At 29.4% G+C, this 27818-nt stretch overlaps 1 long non-coding RNA gene across 5 annotated transcripts; it reads left to right on the forward strand.

The window, feature by feature from the left end:
* Positions 1-179: 179 nt before the first annotated feature.
* LOC127735169 (uncharacterized) lies at positions 180-27175 on the forward strand. Of its 5 annotated transcripts, XR_007998160.1 has the most exons (23): positions 180-279; positions 4077-4151; positions 4874-5078; positions 5781-5986; positions 6689-6894; positions 7597-7802; positions 8505-8709; positions 9412-9617; positions 10320-10524; positions 11227-11426; positions 12129-12329; positions 13032-13234; positions 13936-14140; positions 14844-15046; positions 15749-15954; positions 16660-16862; positions 17579-17786; positions 18784-18866; positions 21628-21808; positions 22141-22376; positions 22709-22770; positions 25095-25159; positions 26888-27175. It is a non-coding gene; the product is annotated as an uncharacterized LOC127735169 (long non-coding RNA). The 5 variants fall into 5 exon arrangements; XR_007998161.1 differs by lacking the exons at positions 4874-5078; positions 5781-5986; XR_007998162.1 differs by lacking the exons at positions 4874-5078; positions 5781-5986; positions 6689-6894 and having other exon boundaries at positions 181-279.
* The last annotated feature ends 643 nt before the right edge of the window (positions 27176-27818 follow it).

A 27818-nucleotide genomic window follows, 5' to 3' on the forward strand; every position in this document is an offset into this window, starting at 1 on the left:
CACGGTTCATTAGACCACACTGTCAAGATGTTCTCTGTTTTTATTAGTTACTTATGATTTGGCGGGTTATTTCTTTTGTTCTAATTACAACTCATATCATGAGCCAGAGGGAATTAATTTCGATGTGAGCAGCTAACACGTTAAACTGGTCCGCCGTTCCATCTATAGCTTCGCACCGATAAGTGAACACAACAGGGGTCCAGTTTACTAACACGTTACATTGAACTGAGTGTTCACAAAGATTTGACATCTTTTTGGTTGGAAAGTTTCTTCTACAAGGTCGGTTTTATTCTTTCTTTATAAATAACATAATAATGGTCTAATAATAGTAGATTTTACACAGAATGAATGTGCAGTTTATGTTGGTGACTGTCGAAAAGGAGTATTATAAAGACAATCAGAAAAGTGGAGATGACTCTGTGGAAATGTTTCATTTGTGTCGCAATAAATAATTTTTTTTTTAATTTTCACATGATATAACATTAATTATAACAGAGACATATATTATTATATGTCTCTGATTATAATAAAATGGTAAATTCATTTTATTTGTTTCTAAGAGGAAAAAAATAAATATGAAACATAAGAATTTCACAAGTGAAGAATTTAATATCATGACTATATATAGTATTTGTCTGAATTTGAAATGGAAAAAGGTAATGCAGAAAAAATGTTTGTTTTGTGGGGAAAGATATAGATAATAAACCATGTAAGAAAATGTTGTTGAAAATAGGAGCATACAGTTTTTACATCATGAAATAAAAACAGAGCAGTGCTGTTAGTAAATATAATTTTAAAAGTCAGTAAGGCCATGTGAGTTTTGTCCCTTACATAATGATGAGGTATATAAATGAATGACCATTTGTACTTGGGACGCTTTAGTAGGCAGTACAGATGGTTAAAAATGTTTGTCAAAAACACTTGGCATCATACATATATTGCAATAAGCATTTTTTTGTGTATTTAATCATGTTTTTATTTATTTGACTGTCTGGCAGACCTAGAATGTTAGTTTCTAATGCAAATACTAAATATGATTCCCCTCAACTAAATTAGTTAATGTTATGCTTCAATAGTACCATATGCTGTTGACAGTTGTTAAAGAGTTCTGATAGATTATACAAATGTTTCAACCGTCTTGATTGCAGTTCACATGAACTTTTATATAAGGGTTGTCTATTTTCAAATCTGAATTCCATACATATATATATATATATATATACATGTAATGTATATGCATAGCAATAAACTGAGCTTAATGCAAAGGACTTTAAAACTACACTTAGACAGAAAACTCAATTCAGTGATATACTTTGTAATACTGGATATAATCATGATAACTTGAATAATTCACAACTGATTGTTACCAAACTCCATGGCGATCCTGAAAAAAATATAAAAAAATGTTTCTACTAGAATACAAAGTAAGCTATCACAAATATTCAGTGCTAATCTAGTTGTAGTTACTACTTGCACAATATATATGCCAAGAGCTGACCGTGCCTCTCATTTTGACACATAAACTGACTTCAACCTTTCAACAAACACTGGGTAACAAACATTGGATTTCAATGTCTTATAATTTTAGTCTTTTTTTGTCTTTGGTTTGTTTTTACCTTTGTTCACAAATTGACCAATATATATTCAATGCATTTATATAAACAAATTTGTAGTTAATGTCTTTAAAAGGACTGTCTGACGTTGGGTAGAGAAATATTGGCAATTCAATGGTCTAAATGTCCAGTAAGGGAACAGTTGTTAAACTCTGAGGAGGTGTTAGGGTTTTCCTTTAACATGTTTAATGTCTTTTGGTCTCTTTTCCTTTTTTGCCATGGCGTTTTAAGTTTATTTTTGGCTTGTGAGTTTGAATATCCCTTTGGTATCTTTCACCTCTTTCCAAGAAATAAATATTGTGACCAAGCAGAAGGGAAAAAAATAATTGTCTGATCAGGACATTTTGCCATTAAACTCAATGTTAAGTTTGGACTTATTGTGCATCTTGAAATTGATGAAAAAAAATTAAATTGGATATCTAAACATTGCTAGAAGGAATTTAATCAGAAGCAAAATAAATGATTCTGTAGAAACAAATGCATGAAGATACCCTTCTAGACAATTATGATTGTAAATAAGTCCATAACTCTAGAAGGTGGAAGACCTGGATGCTTCATACTTTGTAAATAGATGCCTTATGTTATGAAGTTTCTGTCTGTCATATGACCATTGTCCTTGATTTTCATGGTTCAGTGAATACTTGAAAAAAAAGTTTAATTTTTTTATAATGTTAATTTCTCTTATTATGAGTAATAGGATAATTATATTTAGTATGTGCGTACCTTGCAAGGTCCTCATGCCTGTCAGACAGTTCATCTGACCTCGACCTCATTTCATGAATCAGTAAACAAGGTTAAGTTTACAGGTCAAGTTCACATCTCAGATACTATAAGCAATAGGACTACTAAATTTGGTGTATGGAATGATTGTAAGGTGTGCATGTCCAATTGACAGGTGTCATCTGACCTTGACCTCATTTTCATGTGTTTTTTTTTCTAATACTATATGCAATAGGACAACTTTATTTGGTGTATGGAAATATTTTACGATGTACATGTCAGTCTGGTAGGTTTTATTTGATCTTGACCTCATTTTCACGGTTCATTGCTCAGTGTTCAGTTTTTATGTTTTTGGTCTGTTTTTTTTTTAAATATAAACAATAGGTCAACTACATTTGGTGTATGGAATTATTGTAAGGTGTACATGTCTGTCTTGCAGGTATCATATGACCTTGACCTCATTTTTATGGTTCATTGGTCAATGTTAAGTTTTTGTGTTTTGGTCTGGTATTCATGGATCTTTAAAAATGTTAAGTTTATGTGATACTTGTAGTAAAATCGTTATCTTTAAGATTTTCAACATAAAATCAATTGTCAGTAAAGCAGGAGAGACATTTCAGCATGTGCACTCTTGTATAATTTTATTGGGGTGTAAAAGCGTTGATGGAAGCACATTTTGTAAGCACTTCAGATTAAAAATGTGTGCAAGATCAACCCTTTTACAACCCTAGTTATATAGCTGAGAGGGTGAGAGAGATTGTCACCTCTAAAAAAAAAATGTCAACCTTAGTGTCACATAATTATAATGACTTTTTATGAAATTAAGGGTTATATAGGTTTTTTTTAATGCATTATTTTAACAATGTCATGGATAGCCTGTGGAGTCATAGCTGTTGTATTTTATACAGAGTTTGGGTGCCTAATGATTACTGTCAGTAATCAAAATTACGGATTCTAGTGTCAGAAACATACATGTTATGTTATTATTTTCAGGTAAAAGTTTTTTTTCTTTTCTCTTTGATTTCTCTTATAAAAGTAAATAAGAGATAGTTTAATTCTAAATTTGTAACAAAAGAGGCTCAAACAGCTGGCTGTTTATAGTGAAATGGAGATCATAATTACAATAAGTCATGGATAACTTTCAACATGATAGCTATTATGCACCATACTGTTTACAATTCTTTCACAATATTAACAGATTCTATGTCATATATTAAGGAATTGTTGAACTAACACAATCCTTTACCAGTGCACCACAGGATAAAACTCTTATTCTAAAACCAATATAAAAATAACACAGAGCTGAGGGGGGATAGAGAAGATTGTTACAGTGAGAAAAAACAAAAATAATGTTCTATTATTGCAATGCATAGTCTAAATTTTAAATTGAAAGAAATAAACTATGGTGTCATGTACATAAAAACCATCCATTTGAAAAAAATACACAAATGATCAAGCGTCTCCTTGATTGGCATTAGACTATATATAAGCCATGGGATAGAGTAGAATGTCTCCCTCATATTAAAACAATCACAATCTGTCACTTTCAATCTAACCTTGACCTCAGGTTTATTTTTTTAACTCTGGATAAAGGATCTACAAGCGATTCCTGGTCTACGATTTCCTAAAATTATTAACAAAATCTTCCACTATCTTCATAATTTTTTCATAGAAATTAGGACTCTGTATTTGAATTTACTAAATGTCTCATCAATATTAAAATAATTTGAATATATATTACAGATAGATGGAAGCCCAGAGAAGAAAGTACAGTCCTAGACCTGGAGACGATTGAATTGAAGATGCCTAGATGATGATGTAGGTATTTTGTCATTACAATTGTACTTAAACTGTTAATAAGTTGTAAGGTAATAAAATCAGTTTTCCCTGGAGAAACAGCTTAAAAATTTATTACAAATTAGTCCAACATTTCTTTTGCAAATTTATACTCTAATGAAATATATTTTAATAAAAAAGTATACTTGTATTCCAATTTAGGATTTGAATTAAAACATGCATCACATTAATTTCTGAATAAATTATAACAGCAAATAGTCTCTTAACATTGACAATTTGGAAACCCTTTCTCTAATAGTCTCATTTGAACGAAACAAAAGTTTCCAATTGTCAATTTGGATATCTACATATTTAGTCGATTTTTTTAAAGTAATTTGGAAAATATGACTTGATTTAGATTGTTTGAAATTCAGTTGAATTTTAATCATTTCTGTTCAAAATGTATACATCAGATTGTTTTGGTTACCGGTAGCCACCAACTTCTGATAATTTGACAGGAACATTAATTTCGGAAATAATGATTATATCATTAAACCATCTTCATTACTGATTGAAATATAGATTTAAAATGAAAATAAGTGAATGATATATAGTCAAAAAGAGCAATTGACCAATGATGATGGCTGCCATTAATGCCAGTTTTTCTATATAGATATATTGAAGAAAAAAAAAATTAAAGTAGCAAATTTTTTAAGTTTTATATTTGGTTCAATATTTTTGAACTTATTTTGTCTTTGTTTCAGATACCAGCCCCAGGATATTTACGTCAGGACAGGTAACATATGCATCGGAAAGTAAGTATATTTTTTTTTATTTATTAATAGTTGTCTAATAGATATTAAAATAATTTGAATATGTATTACAGATAGACGGGAGCCAACAGAGAAGAAGAAGACAGTACAGTCCTAGACATGGAGATGATTAAATTGTAGATGCCAAGATGATGATGTAGGTATTTTGTTGTTACAATTGTACTTAAACTGTTAATAGTTGTAAGGTAATAAAATCAGTTTTCCCTGGAGAAACAGCTTGAAAATTTATTACAAATTAGTCCAAAATTTCTTTTCAAATTTATACTCTAATGAAAAAAGTATACTTGTACTCCAATTTAGGATTTGAATTAAAACATGCATCACATTAATTTCTGAATTAATTATAACAGCAAATAGTCTCTTAACATTGACAATTTGGAAACCCTTTCTCTAATAGTCTCACCTGTACGAAAGTAAAGTTTCCGATTGTCAATTTGGATATCTACATATTTAGTCGATTTTTTTTTAAAGTAATTTGGAAAATATGACTTGATTTAGATTGTTTGAAATTCAGTTGAATTTTAATCATTTCTGTTCAAAATGTATACATCAGATTGTTTTGGTTAGCCACCAACTTCTGATAATTTGACACGCACATTAATTTCGGAAATAATGATTATATCATTAAACCATCTTCATTACTGATTGAAATATAGATTTAAAATGAAAATAAGTTAATGATATACAGTCAAAAAGAGCAATTGACCAATGATGATGGCTGCCATTAATGCCAGTTTTTCTTTATAGATATTTTGAAAGAAAAACAAATTAAAGTAGCAAATTTTTTAAGTTTTATATTTGGTTCAATATTTTTGAACTTATTTTGTTTTTGTTTCAGATACCAGCCCCCAGGATATTTACGTCAGGACAGGTAACATATGCATCGGAAAGTAAGTATATTTTTTTTTATTTATTAATAGTTGTCTAATAGATATTAAAATAATTTGAATATGTATTACAGATAGACGGGAGCCAACAGAGAAGAAGAAGACAGTACAGTCCTAGACATGGAGATGATTAAATTGTAGATGCCAAGATGATGATGTAGGTATTTTGTTGTTACAATTGTACTTAAACTGTTAATAGTTGTAAGGTAATAAAATCAGTTTTCCCTGGAGAAACAGCTTGAAAATTTATTACAAATTAGTCCAAAATTTCTTTTCAAATTTATACTCTAATGAAAAAAGTATACTTGTACTCCAATTTAGGATTTGAATTAAAACATGCATCACATTAATTTCTGAATTAATTATAACAGCAAATAGTCTCTTAACATTGACAATTTGGAAACCCTTTCTCTAATAGTCTCACCTGTACGAAAGTAAAGTTTCCGATTGTCAATTTGGATATCTACATATTTAGTCGATTTTTTTTTAAAGTAATTTGGAAAATATGACTTGATTTAGATTGTTTGAAATTCAGTTGAATTTTAATCATTTCTGTTCAAAATGTATACATCAGATTGTTTTGGTTAGCCACCAACTTCTGATAATTTGACACGCACATTAATTTCGCAAATAATGATTATATCATTAAACCGTCTTCATTACTGATTGAAATATAGATTTAAAATGAAAATAAGTTAATGATATACAGTCAAAAAGAGCAATTGACCAATGATGATGGCTGCCATTAATGCCAGTTTTTCTTTATAGATATTTTGAAAGAAAAACAAATTAAAGTAGCAAATTTTTTAAGTTTTATATTTGGTTCAATATTTTTGAACTTATTTTGTTTTTGTTTCAGATACCAGCCCCAGGATATTTACGTCAGGACAGGTAACATATGCATCGGAAAGTAAGTATATTTTTTTTTTTCTTATTAATAGTTGTCTAATAGATATTAAAATAATTTGAATATGTATTACAGATAGACGGGAGCCAACAGAGAAGAAGAAGACAGTACAGTCCTAGACATGGAGATGATTAAATTGTAGATGCCAAGATGATGATGTAGGTATTTTGTTGTTACAATTGTATTTAAACTGGTAATAGTTGTAAGGTAATAAAATCAGTTTTCCCTTGAGAAACAGCTTGAAAATTTATTACAAATTAGTCCAAAATTTCTTTTCAAATTTATACTCTAATGAAAAAAGTATACTTGTACTCCAATTTAGGATTTGAATTAAAACATGCATCACATTAATTTCTGAATTAATTATAACAGCAAATAGTCTCTTAACATTGACAATTTGGAAACCCTTTCTCTAATAGTCTCACCTGTACGAAAGTAAAGTTTCCGATTGTCAATTTGGATATCTACATATTTAGTCGATTTTTTTTTAAAGTAATTTGGAAAATATGACTTGATTTAGATTGTTTGAAATTCAGTTGAATTTTAATCATTTCTGTTCAAAATGTATACATCAGATTGTTTTGGTTAGCCACCAACTTCTGATAATTTGACACGCACATTAATTTCGCAAATAATGATTATATCATTAAACCGTCTTCATTACTGATTGAAATATAGATTTAAAATGAAAATAAGTTAATGATATACAGTCAAAAAGAGCAATTGACCAATGATGATGGCTGCCATTAATGCCAGTTTTTCTTTATAGATATTTTGAAAGAAAAACAAATTAAAGTAGCAAATTTTTTAAGTTTTATATTTGGTTCAATATTTTTGAACTTATTTTGTTTTTGTTTCAGATACCAGCCCCAGGATATTTACGTCAGGACAGGTAACATATGCATCGGAAAGTAAGTATATTTTTTTTTTTCTTATTAATAGTTGTCTAATAGATATTAAAATAATTTGAATATGTATTACAGATAGACGGGAGCCAACAGAGAAGAAGAAGACAGTACAGTCCTAGACATGGAGATGATTAAATTGTAGATGCCAAGATGATGATGTAGGTATTTTGTTGTTACAATTGTACTTAAACTGTTAATAGTTGTAAGGTAATAAAATCAGTTTTCCCTGGAGAAACAGCTTGAAAATTTATTACAAATTAGTCCAAAATTTCTTTTCAAATTTATACTCTAATGAAAAAAGTATACTTGTACTCCAATTTAGGATTTGAATTAAAACATGCATCACATTAATTTCTGAATTAATTATAACAGCAAATAGTCTCTTAACATTGACAATTTGGAAACCCTTTCTCTAATAGTCTCACCTGTACGAAAGTAAAGTTTCCGATTGTCAATTTGGATATCTACATATTTAGTCGATTTTTTTTTAAAGTAATTTGGAAAATATGACTTGATTTAGATTGTTTGAAATTCAGTTGAATTTTAATCATTTCTGTTCAAAATGTATACATCAGATTGTTTTGGTTAGCCACCAACTTCTGATAATTTGACACGCACATTAATTTCGCAAATAATGATTATATCATTAAACCGTCTTCATTACTGATTGAAATATAGATTTAAAATGAAAATAAGTTAATGATATACAGTCAAAAAGAGCAATTGACCAATGATGATGGCTGCCATTAATGCCAGTTTTTCTTTATAGATATTTTGAAAGAAAAACAAATTAAAGTAGCAAATTTTTTAAGTTTTATATTTGGTTCAATATTTTTGAACTTATTTTGTCTTTGTTTCAGATACCAGCCCCAGGATATTTACGTCAGGACAGGTAACATATGCATCGGAAAGTAAGTATATTTTTTTTTATTTATTAATAGTTGTCTAATAGATATTAAAATAATTTGAATATGTATTACAGATAGACGGGAGCCAACAGAGAAGAAGAAGACAGTACAGTCCTAGACATGGAGATGATTAAATTGTAGATGCCAAGATGATGATGTAGGTATTTTGTTGTTACAATTGTACTTAAACTGTTAATAGTTGTAAGGTAATAAAATCAGTTTTCCCTGGAGAAACAGCTTGAAAATTTATTACAAATTAGTCCAAAATTTCTTTTCAAATTTATACTCTAATGAAAAAAGTATACTTGTACTCCAATTTAGGATTTGAATTAAAACATGCATCACATTAATTTCTGAATTAATTATAACAGCAAATAGTCTCTTAACATTGACAATTTGGAAACCCTTTCTCTAATAGTCTCACCTGTACGAAAGTAAAGTTTCCGATTGTCAATTTGGATATCTACATATTTAGTCGATTTTTTTTTAAAGTAATTTGGAAAATATGACTTGATTTAGATTGTTTGAAATTCAGTTGAATTTTAATCATTTCTGTTCAAAATGTATACATCAGATTGTTTTGGTTAGCCACCAACTTCTGATAATTTGACACGCACATTTATTTCAGAAATAATGATTATATCATCAAACTGTCTTCATTACTGATTGAAATATAGATTTAAAATGAAAATAAGTTAATGATATACAGTCAAAAAGAGCAATTGACCAATGATGATGGCTGCCATTAATGCCAGTTTTTCTTTATAGATATTTTGAAAGAAAAACAAATTAAAGTAGCAAATTTTTTAAGTTTTATATTTGGTTCAATATTTTTGAACTTATTTTGTTTTTGTTTCAGATACCAGCCCCCGGATATTTACGTCAGGACAGGTAACATATGCATCGGAAAGTAAGTATATTTTTTTTTTTCTTATTAATAGTTGTCTAATAGATATTAAAATAATTTGAATATGTATTACAGATAGACGGGAGCCAACAGAGAAGAAGAAGACAGTACAGTCCTAGACATGGAGATGATTAAATTGTAGATGCCAAGATGATGATGTAGGTATTTTGTTGTTACAATTGTACTTAAACTGTTAATAGTTGTAAGGTAATAAAATCAGTTTTCCCTGGAGAAACAGCTTGAAAATTTATTACAAATTAGTCCAAAATTTCTTTTCAAATTTATACTCTAATGAAAAAAGTATACTTGTACTCCAATTTAGGATTTGAATTAAAACATGCATCACATTAATTTCTGAATTAATTATAACAGCAAATAGTCTCTTAACATTGACAATTTGGAAACCCTTTCTCTAATAGTCTCACCTGTACGAAAGTAAAGTTTCCGATTGTCAATTTGGATATCTACATATTTAGTCGATTTTTTTTTAAAGTAATTTGGAAAATATGACTTGATTTAGATTGTTTGAAATTCAGTTGAATTTTAATCATTTCTGTTCAAAATGTATACATCAGATTGTTTTGGTTAGCCACCAACTTCTGATAATTTGACACGCACATTAATTTCGCAAATAATGATTATATCATTAAACCGTCTTCATTACTGATTGAAATATAGATTTAAAATGAAAATAAGTTAATGATATACAGTCAAAAAGAGCAATTGACCAATGATGATGGCTGCCATTAATGCCAGTTTTTCTTTATAGATATTTTGAAAGAAAAACAAATTAAAGTAGCAAATTTTTTAAGTTTTATATTTGGTTCAATATTTTTGAACTTATTTTGTTTTTGTTTCAGATACCAGCCCCAGGATATTTACGTCAGGACAGGTAACATATGCATCGGAAAGTAAGTATATTTTTTTTTTCTTATTAATAGTTGTCTAATAGATATTAAAATAATTTGAATATGTATTACAGATAGACGGGAGCCAACAGAGAAGAAGAAGACAGTACAGTCCTAGACATGGAGATGATTAAATTGTAGATGCCAAGATGATGATGTAGGTATTTTGTTGTTACAATTGTACTTAAACTGTTAATAGTTGTAAGGTAATAAAATCAGTTTTCCCTGGAGAAACAGCTTGAAAATTTATTACAAATGAGTCCAAAATTTCTTTTCAAATTTATACTCTAATGAAAAAAGTATACTTGTACTCCAATTTAGGATTTGAATTAAAACATGCATCACATTAATTTCTGAATTAATTATAACAGCAAATAGTCTCTTAACATTGACAATTTGGAAACCCTTTCTCTAATAGTCTCACCTGTACGAAAGTAAAGTTTCCGATTGTCAATTTGGATATCTACATATTTAGTCGATTTTTTTTTAAAGTAATTTGGAAAATATGACTTGATTTAGATTGTTTGAAATTCAGTTGAATTTTAATCATTTCTGTTCAAAATGTATACATCAGATTGTTTTGGTTAGCCACCAACTTCTGATAATTTGACACGCACATTAATTTCGCAAATAATGATTATATCATTAAACCGTCTTCATTACTGATTGAAATATAGATTTAAAATGAAAATAAGTTAATGATATACAGTCAAAAAGAGCAATTGACCAATGATGATGGCTGCCATTAATGCCAGTTTTTCTTTATAGATATTTTGAAAGAAAAACAAATTAAAGTAGCAAATTTTTTAAGTTTTATATTTGGTTCAATATTTTTGAACTTATTTTGTTTTTGTTTCAGATACCAGCCCCAGGATATTTACGTCAGGACAGGTAACATATGCATCGGAAAGTAAGTATATTTTTTTATTTATTAATAGTTGTCTAATAGATATTAAAATAATTTGAATATGTATTACAGATAGACGGGAGCCAACAGAGAAGAAGACAGTACAGTCCTAGACATGGAGATGATTAAATTGTAGATGCCAAGATGATGATGTAGGTATTTTGTTGTTACAATTGTACTTAAACTGTTAATAGTTGTAAGGTGATAAAATCAGTTTTCCCTGGAGAAACAGCTTGAAAATTTATTACAAATTAGTCCAAAATTTCTTTTCAAATTTATACTCTAATGAAAAAAGTATACTTGTACTCCAATTTAGGATTTGAATTAAAACATGCATCACATTAATTTCTGAATTAATTATAACAGCAAATAGTCTCTTAACATTGACAATTTGGAAACCCTTTCTCTAATAGTCTCACCTGTACGAAAGTAAAGTTTCCGATTGTCAATTTGGATATCTACATATTTAGTCGATTTTTTTTTAAAGTAATTTGGAAAATATGACTTGATTTAGATTGTTTGAAATTCAGTTGAATTTTAATCATTTCTGTTCAAAATGTACACATCAGATTGTTTTGGTTAGCCACCAACTTCTGATAATTTGACACGCACATTAATTTCAGAAATAATGATTATATCATTAAACCGTCTTCATTACTGATTGAAATATAGATTTAAAATGAAAATAAGTTAATGATATACAGTCAAAAAGAGCAATTGACCAATGATGATGGCTGCCATTAATGCCAGTTTTTCTTTATAGATATTTTGAAAGAAAAACAAATTAAAGTAGCAAATTTTTTAAGTTTTATATTTGGTTCAATATTTTTGAACTTATTTTGTTTTTGTTTCAGATACCAGCCCCAGGATATTTACGTCAGGACAGGTAACATATGCATCGGAAAGTAAGTATATTTTTTTTTTTTATTAATAGTTGTCTAATAGATATTAAAATAATTTGAATATGTATTACAGATAGACGGGAGCCAACAGAGAAGAAGACAGTACAGTCCTAGACATGGAGATGATTAAATTGTAGATGCCAAGATGATGATGTAGGTATTTTGTTGTTACAATTGTACTTAAACTGTTAATAGTTGTAAGGTGATAAAATCAGTTTTCCCTGGAGAAACAGCTTGAAAATTTATTACAAATTAGTCCAAAATTTCTTTTCAAATTTATACTCTAATGAAAAAAGTATACTTGTACTCCAATTTAGGATTTGAATTAAAACATGCATCACATTAATTTCTGAATTAATTATAACAGCAAATAGTCTCTTAACATTGACAATTTGGAAACCCTTTCTCTAATAGTCTCACCTGTACGAAAGTAAAGTTTCGGATTGTCAATTTGGATATCTACATATTTAGTCGATTTTTTTTTAAAGTAATTTGGAAAATATGACTTGATTTAGATTGTTTGAAATTCAGTTGAATTTTAATCATTTCTGTTCAAAATGTATACTTCAGATTGTTTTGGTTAGCCACCAACTTCTGATAATTTGACACGCACATTAATTTCAGAAATAATGATTATATCATTAAACCGTCTTCATTACTGATTGAAATATAGATTTAAAATGAAAATAAGTTAATGATATACAGTCAAAAAGAGCAATTGACCAATGATGATGGCTGCCATTAATGCCAGTTTTTCTTTATAGATATTTTGAAAGAAAAACAAATTAAAGTAGCAAATTTTTTAAGTTTTATATTTGGTTCAATATTTTTGAACTTATTTTGTCTTTGTTTCAGATACCAGCCCCAGGATATTTACGTCAGGACAGGTAACATATGCATCGGAAAGTAAGTATATTTTTTTATTTATTAATAGTTGTCTAATAGATATTAAAATAATTTGAATATGTATTACAGATAGACGGGAGCCAACAGAGAAGAAGAAGACAGTACAGTCCTAGACATGGAGATGATTAAATTGTAGATGCCAAGATGATGATGTAGGTATTTTGTTGTTACAATTGTACTTAAACTGTTAATAGTTGTAAGGTAATAAAATCAGTTTTCCCTGGAGAAACAGCTTGAAAATTTATTACAAATTAGTCCAAAATTTCTTTTCAAATTTATACTCTAATGAAAAAAGTATACTTGTACTCCAATTTAGGATTTGAATTAAAACATGCATCACATTAATTTCTGAATTAATTATAACAGCAAATAGTCTCTTAACATTGACAATTTGGAAACCCTTTCTCTAATAGTCTCACCTGTACGAAAGTAAAGTTTCCGATTGTCAATTTGGATATCTACATATTTAGTCGATTTTTTTAAAAGTAATTTGGAAAATATGACTTGATTTAGATTGTTTGAAATTCAGTTGAATTTTAAACATTTCTGTTCAAAATGTATACATCAGATTGTTTTGGTTAGCCACCAACTTCTGATAATTTGACACGCACATTAATTTCAGAAATAATGATTATATCATTAAACCGTCTTCATTACTGATTGAAATATAGATTTAAAATGAAAATAAGTTAATGATATACAGTCAAAAAGAGCAATTGACCAATGATGATGGCTGCCATTAATGCCAGTTTTTCTTTATAGATATTTTGAAAGAAAAACAAATTAAAGTAGCAAATTTTTTAAGTTTTATATTTGGTTCAATATTTTTGAACTTATTTTGTCTTTGTTTCAGATACAAGCCCCAGGATATTTACGTCAGGACAGGTAACATATGCATCGGAAAGTAAGTATATTTTTTTTTATTTATTAATAGTTGTCTAATAGATATTAAAATAATTTGAATATGTATTACAGATAGACGGGAGCCAACAGAGAAGAAGAAGACAGTACAGTCCTAGACATGGAGATGATTAAATTGTAGATGCCAAGATGATGATGTAGGTATTTTGTTGTTACAATTGTACTTAAACTGTTAATAGTTGTAAGGTAATAAAATCAGTTTTCCCTGGAGAAACAGCTTGAAAATTTATTACAAATTAGTCCAAAATTTCTTTTCAAATTTATACTCTAATGAAAAAAGTATACTTGTACTCCAATTTAGGATTTGAATTAAAACATGCATCACATTAATTTCTGAATTAATTATAACAGCAAATAGTCTCTTAACATTGACAATTTGGAAACCCTTTCTCTAATAGTCTCACCTGTACGAAAGTAAAGTTTCGGATTGTCAATTTGGATATCTACATATTTAGTCGATTTTTTTTTAAAGTAATTTGGAAAATATGACTTGATTTAGATTGTTTGAAATTCAGTTGAATTTTAATCATTTCTGTTCAAAATGTATACATCAGATTGTTTTGGTTAGCCACCAACTTCTGATAATTTGACACGCACATTAATTTCAGAAATAATGATTATATCATTAAACCGTCTTCATTACTGATTGAAATATAGATTTAAAATGAAAATAAGTTAATGATATACAGTCAAAAAGAGCAATTGACCAATGATGATGGCTGCCATTAATGCCAGTTTTTCTTTATAGATATTTTTGAAAGAAAAACAAATTAAAGTAGCAAATTTTTTAAGTTTTATATTTGGTTCAATATTTTTGAACTTATTTTGTCTTTGTTTCAGATACCAGCCCCAGGATATTTACGTCAGGACAGGTAACATATGCATCGGAAAGTAAGTATATTTTTTTATTTATTAATAGTTGTCTAATAGATATTAAAATAATTTGAATATGTATTACAGATAGACGGGAGCCAACAGAGAAGAAGAAGACAGTACAGTCCTAGACATGGAGATGATTAAATTGTAGATGCCAAGATGATGATGTAGGTATTTTGTTGTTACAATTGTACTTAAACTGTTAATAGTTGTAAGGTAATAAAATTAGTTTTCCCTGGAGAAACAGCTTGAAAATTTATTACAAATTAGTCCAAAATTTCTTTTCAAATTTATACTCTAATGAAAAAAGGATACTTGTACTCCAATTTAGGATTTGAATTAAAACATGCATCACATTAATTTCTGAATTAATTATAACAGCAAATAGTCTCTTAACATTGACAATTTGGAAACCCTTTCTCTAATAGTCTCACCTGTACGAAAGTAAAGTTTCTGATTGTCAATTTGGATATCTACATATTTAGTCGATTTTTTTTTAAAGTAATTTGGAAAATATGACTTGATTTAGATTGTTTGAAATTCAGTTGAATTTTAATCATTTCTGTTCAAAATGTATACATCAGATTGTTTTGGTTAGCCACCAACTTCTGATAATTTGACACGCACATTAATTTCGCAAATAATGATTATATCATTAAACCGTCTTCATTACTGATTGAAATATAGATTTAAAATGAAAATAAGTTAATGATATACAGTCAAAAAGAGCAATTGACCAATGATGATGGCTGCCATTAATGCCAGTTTTTCTTTATAGATATTTTGAAAGAAAAACAAATTAAAGTAGCTAATTTTTTAAGTTTTATATTTGGTTCAATATTTTTGAACTTATTTTGTTTTTGTTTCAGATACCAGCCCCCAGGATATTTACGTCAGGACAGGTAACATATGCATCGGAAAGTAAGTATATTTTTTTTTATTTATTAATAGTTGTCTAATAGATATTAAAATAATTTGAATATGTATTACAGATAGACGGGAGCCAACAGAGAAGAAGAAGACAGTACAGTCCTAGACATGGAGATGATTAAATTGTAGATGCCAAGATGATGATGTAGGTATTTTGTTGTTACAATTGTACTTAAACTGTTAATAGCTGTAAGGTAATAAAATCAGTTTTCCCTGGAGAAACAGCTTGAAAATTTATTACAAATTAGTCCAAAATTTCTTTTCAAATTTATACTCTAATGAAAAAAGTATACTTGTACTCCAATTTAGGATTTGAATTAAAATATGCATCACATTAATTTCTCAATTAATTATAACAGCAAATAGTCTCTTAACATTGACAATTTGGAAACCCTTTCTCTAATAGTCTCACCTGAACGAAAGTAAAGTTTCCGTTTGTCAATTTGGATATCTACATATTTAGTCAATTTTTTTAAAGTAATTTGGAAAATATGACTTGATTTAGAATGTTTGAAATTCAGTTGAATTTTAATCATTTCTGTTCAAAATGTATACATCAGATTGTTTTGGTTAGCCACCAACTTCTGATAATTTGACAGGAACATTAATTTCGGAAATAATGATTATATCATTAAACCATCTTCATTACTGATTGAAATAGAGATTTAAAATGAAAATAAGTGAATGATATATAGTCAAAAAGAGCAATTGACCAATGATGATGGCTGCCATTAATGCCAGTTTTTCTATATAGATATTTTGAAAGAAAAAAAAATTAAAGTAGCAAATTTTCTAAGTTTTATATTAAATTGCTGGTTCAATATTTTTGAACTTATTGTTTTTGTTTCAGATACCAGCCCCAGGATATTTACGTCGGAACAGGTAAAGTATGAATCGGAATGTAAGTATATTTTTTTTTTATTTATTAATAGTTGTACTATAGATATTAAAATAATTTGAATATGTATTGCAGATAGACGGCAGCCCAGAGAAAAGAAGAAAGTACAGTCCTAGACCTGGAGACGATAAAATTGAGGATGCTCAGATGATGATGTAGGTATTTTGTCATTACAATTGTACTTAAACTGTTAATAAGTTGTAAGGTAATAAAAAAAAATTTCCCTGGAGAAACAGCTTGAAAATTTATTACAAATTAGTCCAACATTTCTTTTGCAAATTTATACTCTAATGAAATATATTTTAATAAAAAAGTATACTTGTATTCCAATTTAGGATTTGAATTAAAACATGCATCACATTAATTTCTGAATAAATTATAACAGCAAATAGTCTCTTAACATTGACAATTTGGAAACCCTTTCTCTAATAGTCTCACCTGAACGAAAGTAAAGTTTCCGTTTGTCAATTTGGATATCTACATATTTAGTCGATTTTTTTAAAGTAATTTGGAAAATATGACTTGATTTAGATTGTTTGAAATTCAGTTGAATTTTAATCATTTCTGTTCAAAATGTATACATCAGATTGTTTTGGTTAGCCACCAACTTCTGATAATTTGACAGGAACATTAATTTCGGAAATAATGATTATATCTTAAAACCGTCTGCATTACTGATTGAAATATAGATTAAAAATGAAAATAAGTGAATGATATATAGTCAAAAAGAGCAATTGACCAATGATGATGGCTGCCATTAATGCCAGTTTTTCTATATAGATATTTTGAAAGAAAAAAAAATTATAGTAGCAAATTTTTTAAGTTTTATATTTGGTTCAATATTTTTGAACTTATTTTGTTTTTGTTTCAGATACCAGCCCCAGGATATCTACATCGGAACAGGTAAAGTATGAATCGGAAAGTAAGTATATTTTTTTTTTTTTATTTCTTAATAGTTGTCCTATAGATATTAAAATAATTTGAATATGTATTCCAGATAGACGGCAGCCCAGAGAGAAGAAGAAAAAGTACAGTCCTAGACCTGGAGACGATTAAATTGAAGATGCCTTGGTGATGATGTAGGTATTTTGTCATTACAATTGTACTTAAACTGTTAATAAGTTGTCAGTTTTCCTTGGAGAAACAGCTTGAAAATTTATTACAAATTAGTTCATAATTTAAACTCTAATGAAATATATTTTAATAAAAAAGTATACTTGTATTCCAATTTAGGATTTGAATTAAAACATGCATCACATTAATTTCTGAATTAATTATTACAGCAAATAGTCTCTAAACATTGACAATTTGGAAATCCTTTCTCTAAAAGTCTCACCTGAACGAAAGTTAGTTAACGATTGTCAATTTGGATATCTACATAAATGTATACATCAGATGTTTTGGTTAGCCACCAACTTCTGATAATTTGACATGCACATTAATTTCGATATAATGATTATATTATTAAAAAGTCTTCAATACTGAAGTCAAATAAGGATGTACCAGCAGTTATATATATTAAGATATCCTACAATCTATACACATCACAAATTCATACTTTTGTGTTTCTCTTACCAAAGCAAACTACTGTAAATTCAGAAATTATTGTGTATAGATGTAGGAAGATGTGGTATGAGTGCCAATGAGACAACTCTCCATCCAAGTAACAAAGTAAACCATTATAGGTCAAGGTACGGCCTTCAACACGGAGCATCGGCTCACACCAAACAGCAAGCTATAAAGGGCCCCAAAAATTACTAGTGTAAAACCTTTCAAACGGGAAAACCAAAGGTCTAATCTATGTAAAAACGAGAGAACTACTGTACATCATGTGTGCATTTATTATTGCTATTTTTACATAATGGACTAAAAGTAAGATTATTTTATTGAATTTCAGGAAATTCTTCATACAGATATCAGAATTGGAGTTTCTTATTATTGCAATACTCAACCTGTCACATTATTTAGATTAATAAAACCTTGCAAAAGTGTTTCTGAATTAACGGTAAATTATTTGTGCCAGAAGTTATCCAACACATAACTCATCTATAATTTTTGTTTTTGTTACAAATGCAGGCCTGAGAAGTTTCAGTGGTACAGCTTGAAGATGGTTCCATTGTGCATAGAAGATGAAGATGAGTTAGGTTAAACCTTGTTAGGTAATGATAAAATCAGTTTCCCCTGGGAAAATTGCTTGGTTTTTTAATTACAACTGGGTTTAATATTTATAGCTTTCAAATTAATATTCTAATGATACATTCTTTAATAAAAATGTATTGTTATAATCTATTTTCATGTTACCGAATTGACTCCAGAATATAGAACTTTTCGATAGGTAACCTACTCTGTGGTAGGACATTCTAGTACTCTGTGATGTAAGAAAGACTGAAAGAAGTAAAATCATGTAAGCTTACAGTCGAAAAAGTTTTATTTTTTTTTTGAGAGTCATCTCATCTGTGTAAAAATTTTGACCGTTTGTGGCCTAAAAGTTTATTAGCCATTCATAAGGAGCAAACTTCAAAGACCGTGACACACCTTTCAATTCAAAGGAACACAGTATGGCTCCCTATAGCTTTATATATGGCAGCCAAACAAGTTGGAATTGAAGATAGTGACCGGACAACAGAATACTTGGGGGAATAAAAATAATTTGGTTTATAAATCCAGACAATAAAATTTCTTAAATGTCCAAAAACACAGATGAGAATTAACTGAGAGCCCAAAGGATGATGTGAGATGCCCATCTGTCCTTTGATATATCAACACTAATATGAAATGCTTCTAAGACCTGTAGAACAAGCATTCTGAGAGTATTGCATGACAATACATAGTCCCCTACCGGGTAAAAATTCATTATACTGGAACAAAATGCTAACTTGTTCTATAACTTGTCATGGTGTAAACAAAAAGTAAATATCATTTCAATATCTTCAAGCATGACTAAAAACAGTGTTGAAAACTGATTATATGAGTGAATTTTTCAAGTACAAGGACCATAACTATGCACAAAATTATTAGACCGAAAGAAAAATTTGAACTTGATCTGTAACTTGTCATGATAAAACTATATACCAATTATCAATCAATATCTTATAAGCAATATGAAAAAAACATTAGATATGATTAATAGTTCTCTAGAATTAGATATGATGTAATACAGTGTATATCTATTTCAAATTATAATCAGATATAATTAATAGTTCCAAATATTTTTTTCTTTCATTTGTCACCAACTAATATAGATTTGTAACTTATCTATAAAATGTCAACAACTTTTATCTACACAATGTAATGTATTGAAATATATACATTAATAAAAAATAGATTATTATCTAATTATAGGATTTCTCTTCATAATTTTTTTTGGATATATATAGCATTCAGAAAATTAGTTTACACTAAATAACAAACAAACCTGTCAAAAAATTCTTCAAATAATTTAAAAAAGAATGTCTTTTAAAAAATGAATTATCTCCCTTTGTACAGAAATATGGTTTAACATAGTACTCCAACATTAGATATGGTCCAGAGTTATGGTCCATAACTCTGGACTAAATCATCAGACCGGTACAAAATTCGAACTTGATCTATAACTTGTCATGATAAAACTATATACCAAATATCAAATCAATATCTTCAAGAACGAAGAAAAAAAGTGTGGAAAGCTGATTTGCCGGACTGAAGGATGGACAGACGGACAGAGTGCAAACCTAAAGTCCCATTTGACTTCGTCAGTAGGGGACTAATTAACAACTAAAACTGCATATGTGCAAAATTAATATTTAAAAAAGTTAAATTGTAAATGTACAAACTGTTCAAGATTAAGTTTAACTTTGGTGAACATATTTAAGAGTAGTTGAAGAAATCATAATATATATGTAACACTCCCAAACGTGTCCATTCCCCCAAAACATGTCAGATTACCCCAAACGTGTCTATTTCGCCCAAACGCAGCCTAAGAATCTTAAATTGCCCAAACGTGACTGATTTCACTCCCCCAAACGTGTCCAATAATGTTATTCGCCAAAACGTGTCCAGTTTAAAGCGCCAAAACGTCTCAAAACTATATATGTCTCCTGTGAATTTTACGGCAATACAATGATGGGGGACACGATAGAAGACGTCGGGTTTGGGTTGGATTCTAAAAATAAATCTAAGCAGCTATCAAAGGACATCTGGAGGAAAGATATAGTAATCCGCATAGACAAATATCCAAGATATGGTACAATGTGCACAGGGACTTCTGCTTTCAAATAAACAGACACAGTGTAAGAAAAAGGATGACAAAATGAAAAGCTATTTTAACTTACAGCGGTTTTATTAATTTTTTATCAATAGAATTGTCATTGTTTTAAATAACAGATGGAGGTACTTCATAATTAAGAAATCTCATACAATTTATATTGCATGTTTTCCCAGTGCTTCACTGTTAATACAGTGGTCATTTATTAGCATTAATTTGTTCAATGCCCGTTGTTTATATTAAGCATTATTGCAAGCTTAATTTAACTATTGACTGTTGATTGCTTAATGCCAGTGGCAAATATTTCAAGCATATTTAGAGCAAACAATTGCACAGAAAACGCAATTAACTAGTTTTGTACAGTGTAAATCATCGTTTACTTAGTGAATTATTTTGTACTAATATACTCCGGTGATGCCTAAATATCTGTATAATGTATGAGGGTATTGCACGACAGGCTTCCTGCAGAAGTTGTTTCTGGGCTTTTTAAAAGAAACCTTTGGTTCCATATAGACTGGATATGTTGGGGCGTTCATAAACAGAACACGTTTTGATGCCCTTAAGCAACAAGTCATATTTTGCAGTTCATTGACGTCATATGGACACATTTGGGGGGATGGACACGTTTCTGAGTGGTACATATATACAATAACTATCTGATTTCAATCTACATGCAGAGTGAAAAAAAAAAATAAAGCATCAGGGATAACAGTTCCAAGCAAGATGGTAACATAGATCTTCATTACTAACTCAGAGGCTCTGCCATGAAAAAAATAAAGAAGCAAGGACAGCAGCTCCAAGGAAGATTATTACATTGATCATCTTCCAAGTCTGATGTGTGGCCATTAAAGAAATAATGTAAGTACAATTAGGCAATACAATTTCTGTATATTCTCTAAAAATATGTGATAAAAATACAGAAGGCAACTTCCGTCTTCTTATTTTCCACACTTACAACACACAAAAAAAATAATTTATCAATTCAATATATGGTTTCAAGGAACATGAATAAAGCTTTCAAATCACAAAAACTAAAATTCAGAGAGAATTTTTCCTTCAAGGGGAAAATAGTACAACAAACGGCAAGACTGTTTCATTCATTTGGAGATTACTCATTGAAAATATTAGGCTGGCAATTTCAACAAGATTTGTAAAATGTATAATTTATGTCAATTTTAATTCCTTTTTAGGTTATTTCTGAGCGGTACATATATACAATAACTATCTGATTTCCATCTGCATGCAGAGTGAAAAAAAAAATAAAGCAGCAGAGATAGCAGTTCCAAGAAAGATGGTAACATAGATCTTCATTGTTAACTCAGAGGCTCTGCCATGAAAAAAATAAAAAAGCAAGGACAGCAGCTCCAAGGAAGATTATTACATTGATCATCTTCCAAGTCTGATGAGTGGCCATTAAAGAAATAATGTAAGTACAATTAGGCAATACAATTTCTGTATATTCTCTAAAAATATGTGATAAAAATACAGAAGGCAACATCCATTTTCTTATTTTCCACACTTACAACACACAAAAAAAATTATTTACCAATTCAATATATGGTTTCCAGGAACACGAATAAAGCTTTCAAATCACAAAAAGTAAAATTCAGAGAGAATTTTTCCTTCAAGGGGAGACTAGTACAACAAACGGCAAGACTGTTTCATTCATTTGGAGATTACTCATTGAAAATATTAGGCTGGCAATTTCAACAAGATTTGTAAAATGTATAATTTATGTCAATTTTAATTCCTTTTTAGGTGATTTCAGTGTTTTCATGGATGGGAGTAAGACTTGGTGCTATAATATGTCTAATATTTAAGTAGGTATATAATTCCTCTATTTAAACAAGTTTTATTTTAATCATAAAATAAGTTTATAGGAAATAAAATATGCTCTATCCTTGAAGATGTAAGAGGTCAGAAGTTTGTTTTTTTCATATCAGTACCAAAATTTGACCAAATGTTTTAAAGATTTTAATTAATTCTGTGGATGTCATATTTTTGTGTTGTTGGGATGTTGTCACATTAATGTATACAACACATCTTCTGTTACTCATTTTTGTCTTGCCTTGACGGAGTCAAAATGTGAGACATAGATATGCTATTTCCAAAGGCGGCGGCGTCAACAATGTATTAGTTTGTGATTAGGTCTAGTTCATGGTGAACCACTAGTGGTAGGTCAATGATATTTGGTATGCAGTTGTATAAGCATTGGCATATCTCATTTCCATGGAGATTATTTGGCCCCGCCCCTCATTCATGGCCTATTGACTTTGATACTTTTGCTTAGTTTGTGATTAGGTCAGTTTATGGGGAACCACTAGTGGTAGGTCAATGATATTTGGTATGCAGTTGTATAAGCATTGGCACATCTCATTTCCATGGAGATTATTTGGCCCCGCCCCTCATTCATGGCCTATTGACTTTGAAACTTTTGCTTAGTTTTCATGTATTAGTTTGTGATTAGGTCAGTTTATGGGGAACCACTAGTGGTAGGTCAATGATATTTGGTATGCAGTTGTATAAGCATTGGCATATCTCATTTCCATGGAGAATATTTGGTCCCTACCCCTCAGTCATGGTCTATTGACTTTGAAACTTTTGCTTAGTTTACATGTATTAGTTTGTGATTAGGTCAGTTTAAGATTAACCACTTATGTTAAGTCAATGATATTCGGTATGCAAATGTATTGGCATTGTGAAATTCTATTTACAAGAAAAATGGATTATTAATACACAGCGTGTTGACATGTATCATCGCACATGCATTACCTGTCCTTTATTGCCGATTGGGTATTTTAGTTCAGCTTATATCTATTAATAACAACCAATGATATAAGGAATTCCATACTGGCCACTCTTGACATCTAGCTCTCTTATTGCTTTGTGAGATGTGAGAAGGGAACCAATCAGAACAAGGCCCTTATTTCAAATTATCCAATCAGCAGAGATAATTAATTAATTTTCATCCTTTTGGTTTAATTACTGCGTGCCTCATTTAGGCATTCTGCAAGTTTCATTTCCATGGAGATTATATAACCCCACCCCCTAATTATGGTTCATTGATTTTGAAACTTTAACATAGTTTACAAGTTAATGTTTGTGTTAAGGTTTGTTTAAAGGGAACAACTTATGAAAAGTCAATGGTATTTGGTTTGCAGTTGTAGTAACATTGGCACATCTCATTTCCATGGAGATTGTTTAGCCCTGTACCTTCAGTCATGGTTCATTGACTTTGAATATTTGCATAACTTACATGTTAAAGTATTGCTTTTTTAATTTCAACATTTGCATTATCAAAATAACAAATAGGCGAGACAATTATCTCTGTGTTAACAGTTATGTCATATATGACCTATTTCCATATACTCTGGATTTATTATTCTTTGGATACCAATTTTCGTGGATACATAAGCGACCAACATATATAAATGTTCAATGTAGTACAAATTTTCTATAGGCTGGTATGCCAACTTTAGCAAACCCACAAAAATACAATTGTTCCTCAATCCACAAAAATGAAGAAATGTTCAGAATGTTGAGATCTACCTGCTGTACAATTACGTCAAAACTGTCAGACATTCTTAAAGGAGTTATTGCCCTTAAATGTAAAGTTTTACCAATTTTTTTTCATTTTTTATCCATTATCATTTTGAAAATAAAAATAGATGGAGAGAAATTTTAATACAAAAAAAGCAAGAAAAGATATGCACAAAAGTCAAATGACTGAAATCTTCTGAGGACTAGTTATTCGAGTTATTGATCTTCAATGTAGATTTTTACCATTGATCAGCAAGTCAAGATTTACAAAAAAGCTGCCTTGGATTAAATCTTAAGTAGACCTGTTCATGGAGTTTATGCCGTTTTTTTACCACATTTTTTTAGTTTTTGCCTATTATCTTGAAAAAAGTAAAATAGATACAAATGTAGATAGAAACTTTAAAAAGCAAAAATTATCAACAGGACAAGACCTGCAAATATGTCAACATGACTGAAATCGTCAGTTTACTCTTTATAGAGTTGTTGCCCTTTTGTGATGATTTTTACCATGAAGTGGTTATTGTTGAAGATGCAGATGAGTGACACAGGCTCTTAAGAGCCTCTGTTTTGAACAATTTTGATTGACTAAGCATTTTACTTTCAGGCTAGCATTAATTACTGCTTGTCAGTATGGATTGTTTAGAATGGTCATTGGAGCTGTCTTTTAAGGTAAGAACCATTGCATAGATTTATAAACTTGTCGATTAAAGATTATGAAAATGCACTTGCATTTTGCCTGTGACATTTTGTCGCAGAAGCCAGGCATAGCAATTCACATTATTTTGTTTTAGATGTCCAAATTTATGTTCAGTATTATGGTTAAAAAGTTTTCAAACATCAAAAACTTTATCAAACTTTAAAGTAATTGTACATCAGAAGAATCCACAGCAAAATTTTGAAATTCAAATTGAAGGAATACGTCAAACGTCAAACCTTCATAGAATTTTATGAAAATATGAAAATACGACAAAAAACAGTTATTTTATCAGTTTGATATTTGGTTTCCAGTAACATGAATAAAATAATATATAATTAAAATAATATATCATTTGAAAATTAAATTCTGAGATAGATTTCACCTTCAGGGGGAGGCTAGTACAACAAACAGCAAGAATATGTCATTCAATGGGAGATAACTCATAGATTATTGAGAAAAAAATTAATGTTAAAACAAAATCAAAACATGGTTTTTTTTCGGTTTTATAGATATTAAACTGGTTTTGATGCTATGCGAAATCTTAAAATAAAAATTGAGAGGAATCTAATGTGCATTAAGGTGGTACCTAACACTACAGGGAGATAACTCTTTAAAAATCAACTAAACGTTTTAATCACGTTGTATTGTTAATGAAATATTAAGCTTCTCAATGATCAAAATTAGTGTTTGTCAAACTGCTATATAACCAGTGAATTTTTTCTGATAAAGTGGTTGGTTCAAATTATTTGAAATTTTTATATTTTTGTCAGAGGGTCAAAGTAAACATTTTGTCAAAATTTTAGGAAAATTAAACGAGCCAAATTAATATTAGTCAAGGTGTTGGGTACCACCTTAAGCTTGATAGTTTTAAGAGATTGGTCAGAAGTTCTTTTTGTCTACTTTGCACCACAGGGGATATATGGTTATGGTCTTTGTCCAAGTGTCGTAAACACATTAATACTTAAGGATGGTTGCTCTTTTTTTTTTTCTTAACTTTTTGTCAGATATTCAGAATCCTCTTGTTTTATCCATGAAGTGCCATTACAATTTTGCCCACTTACCCCTACTTAGGGAGCTACCATTTGATTTTTATGGGGGGGGGGGGGGGCTGGTGCTAGGATGAAATTTGAAAAAAAAGGCAGGACAGGAGTTTTGAGTAAAAAAAAAAGGCAGGATGAGCAAGTGCAACTTGGCAAAAAAAAATGTTTATGTATGATTTTTCAAGAGATTGCAAGAAAATACATGCAAGCCCAATTACATCCTAGTCGAGTGTCCATGTGTGCCCTATATTAAAGTACATGTACACAAATATATGCACAGCTGCATGTGAATTGAGTTTGGAATGAAGCATTGCTCCACAAAACATTTTTTTGTCAAATTGGTATTGAGTCTCAAGGGCCTGAATGCATAAACCACTTAAGAAATCCAATTGTAGTACTAATTTATTGTAGGACATGTAGAAAAATCTGTCCATTCGGAACAAATCTTAACTTAAGTAGCTTTATAAACTATGCATACAGGCCCAGGCTACTATCTGAGAATGCACTAGCTAAACTAGCCTTTTGGTCATAATATCCCAATATAAATGATTCCATATCCAGATGATCAACGTTAAACAATAAAATATATAAAAAACCTCTGTTTGATCTACAAATCATTAGTCTTCTTTAATGTTATAAATCAATAATCCTTTTTTCCAGACAAAATAACAACACTGGTTGATACAATTCTAGGAACCGGTGAAGAAGTTAAAAGTTTTACAATATACTGAAGACTTGCAACAGAAAATATTTTACTGAACAGTATGAGAGAGCCAAGATGATTGTTGGATTTAGAATGCTTGGAAAATACAACCAAATGAAGACAAACAATGCACTGCATCAACAAACAAAACAACTACTGGAAAGTTGGGGCATCAGTACTGAGTTCTGATACTAAAAACAATTGTTAAGAAGACTGTACATACATGTATATATATATATATATATTTATATAAGAAAAAAAATAATGCATGTCCTTGAAACTTGTGTACATACATGTAATGAATAGAAAAAAGGAAAGAAAAAAAAAGGAAAACAAAATGAAAAGAAAAAAAAAAAAAAAAAAAAAAGAAAAAAAAAGAAAGAAAATTAATAAAAGAAAGAAAAGAAAGAAAGAAAATTAAAATAAAGAAAGAAAATTAAAAAAAAAGAAAAGAAAAGAAAAGAAAGAAAAAAGAAAAGAAAAAGAAAAAAAAATTGAGGAGGGAGGTGGGTAATGCAGCCAAGTAATACTGTATTCACCAATTTTCATGCACCATAACACCCACAATCGTGATAGTACTCTTAGATTGACCTCAAAAATTTGTGATTAAATAATATAACCTCATTATGCAGGAAATCTATTTTAAAAATTATCTTTCATCATCTAGAGCAGACCAATATTTACGTCTTTTACCATTTTCATTGATATAAGATACCCCATTTTTAATTTCTAAATAAAACCAAGGTGCGTATTATTATGAATACAGTACAACTTGCCAGTCACAAGCCTGGAATAAAGAGCCACATTAAATATCAAGAATTTAGTTAGTTTAAACAGGACTGTTTACAACTTTTTTGCCATTAATAGTATATGCATGTTACTCATATT

The sequence above is a fragment of the Mytilus californianus genome, unplaced genomic scaffold, assembly GCF_021869535.1.
Source record: "Mytilus californianus isolate M0D057914Y unplaced genomic scaffold, xbMytCali1.0.p SCAF_3, whole genome shotgun sequence".
In the NCBI taxonomy this organism is placed as follows: Eukaryota; Metazoa; Mollusca; class Bivalvia; order Mytilida; family Mytilidae; genus Mytilus; species Mytilus californianus.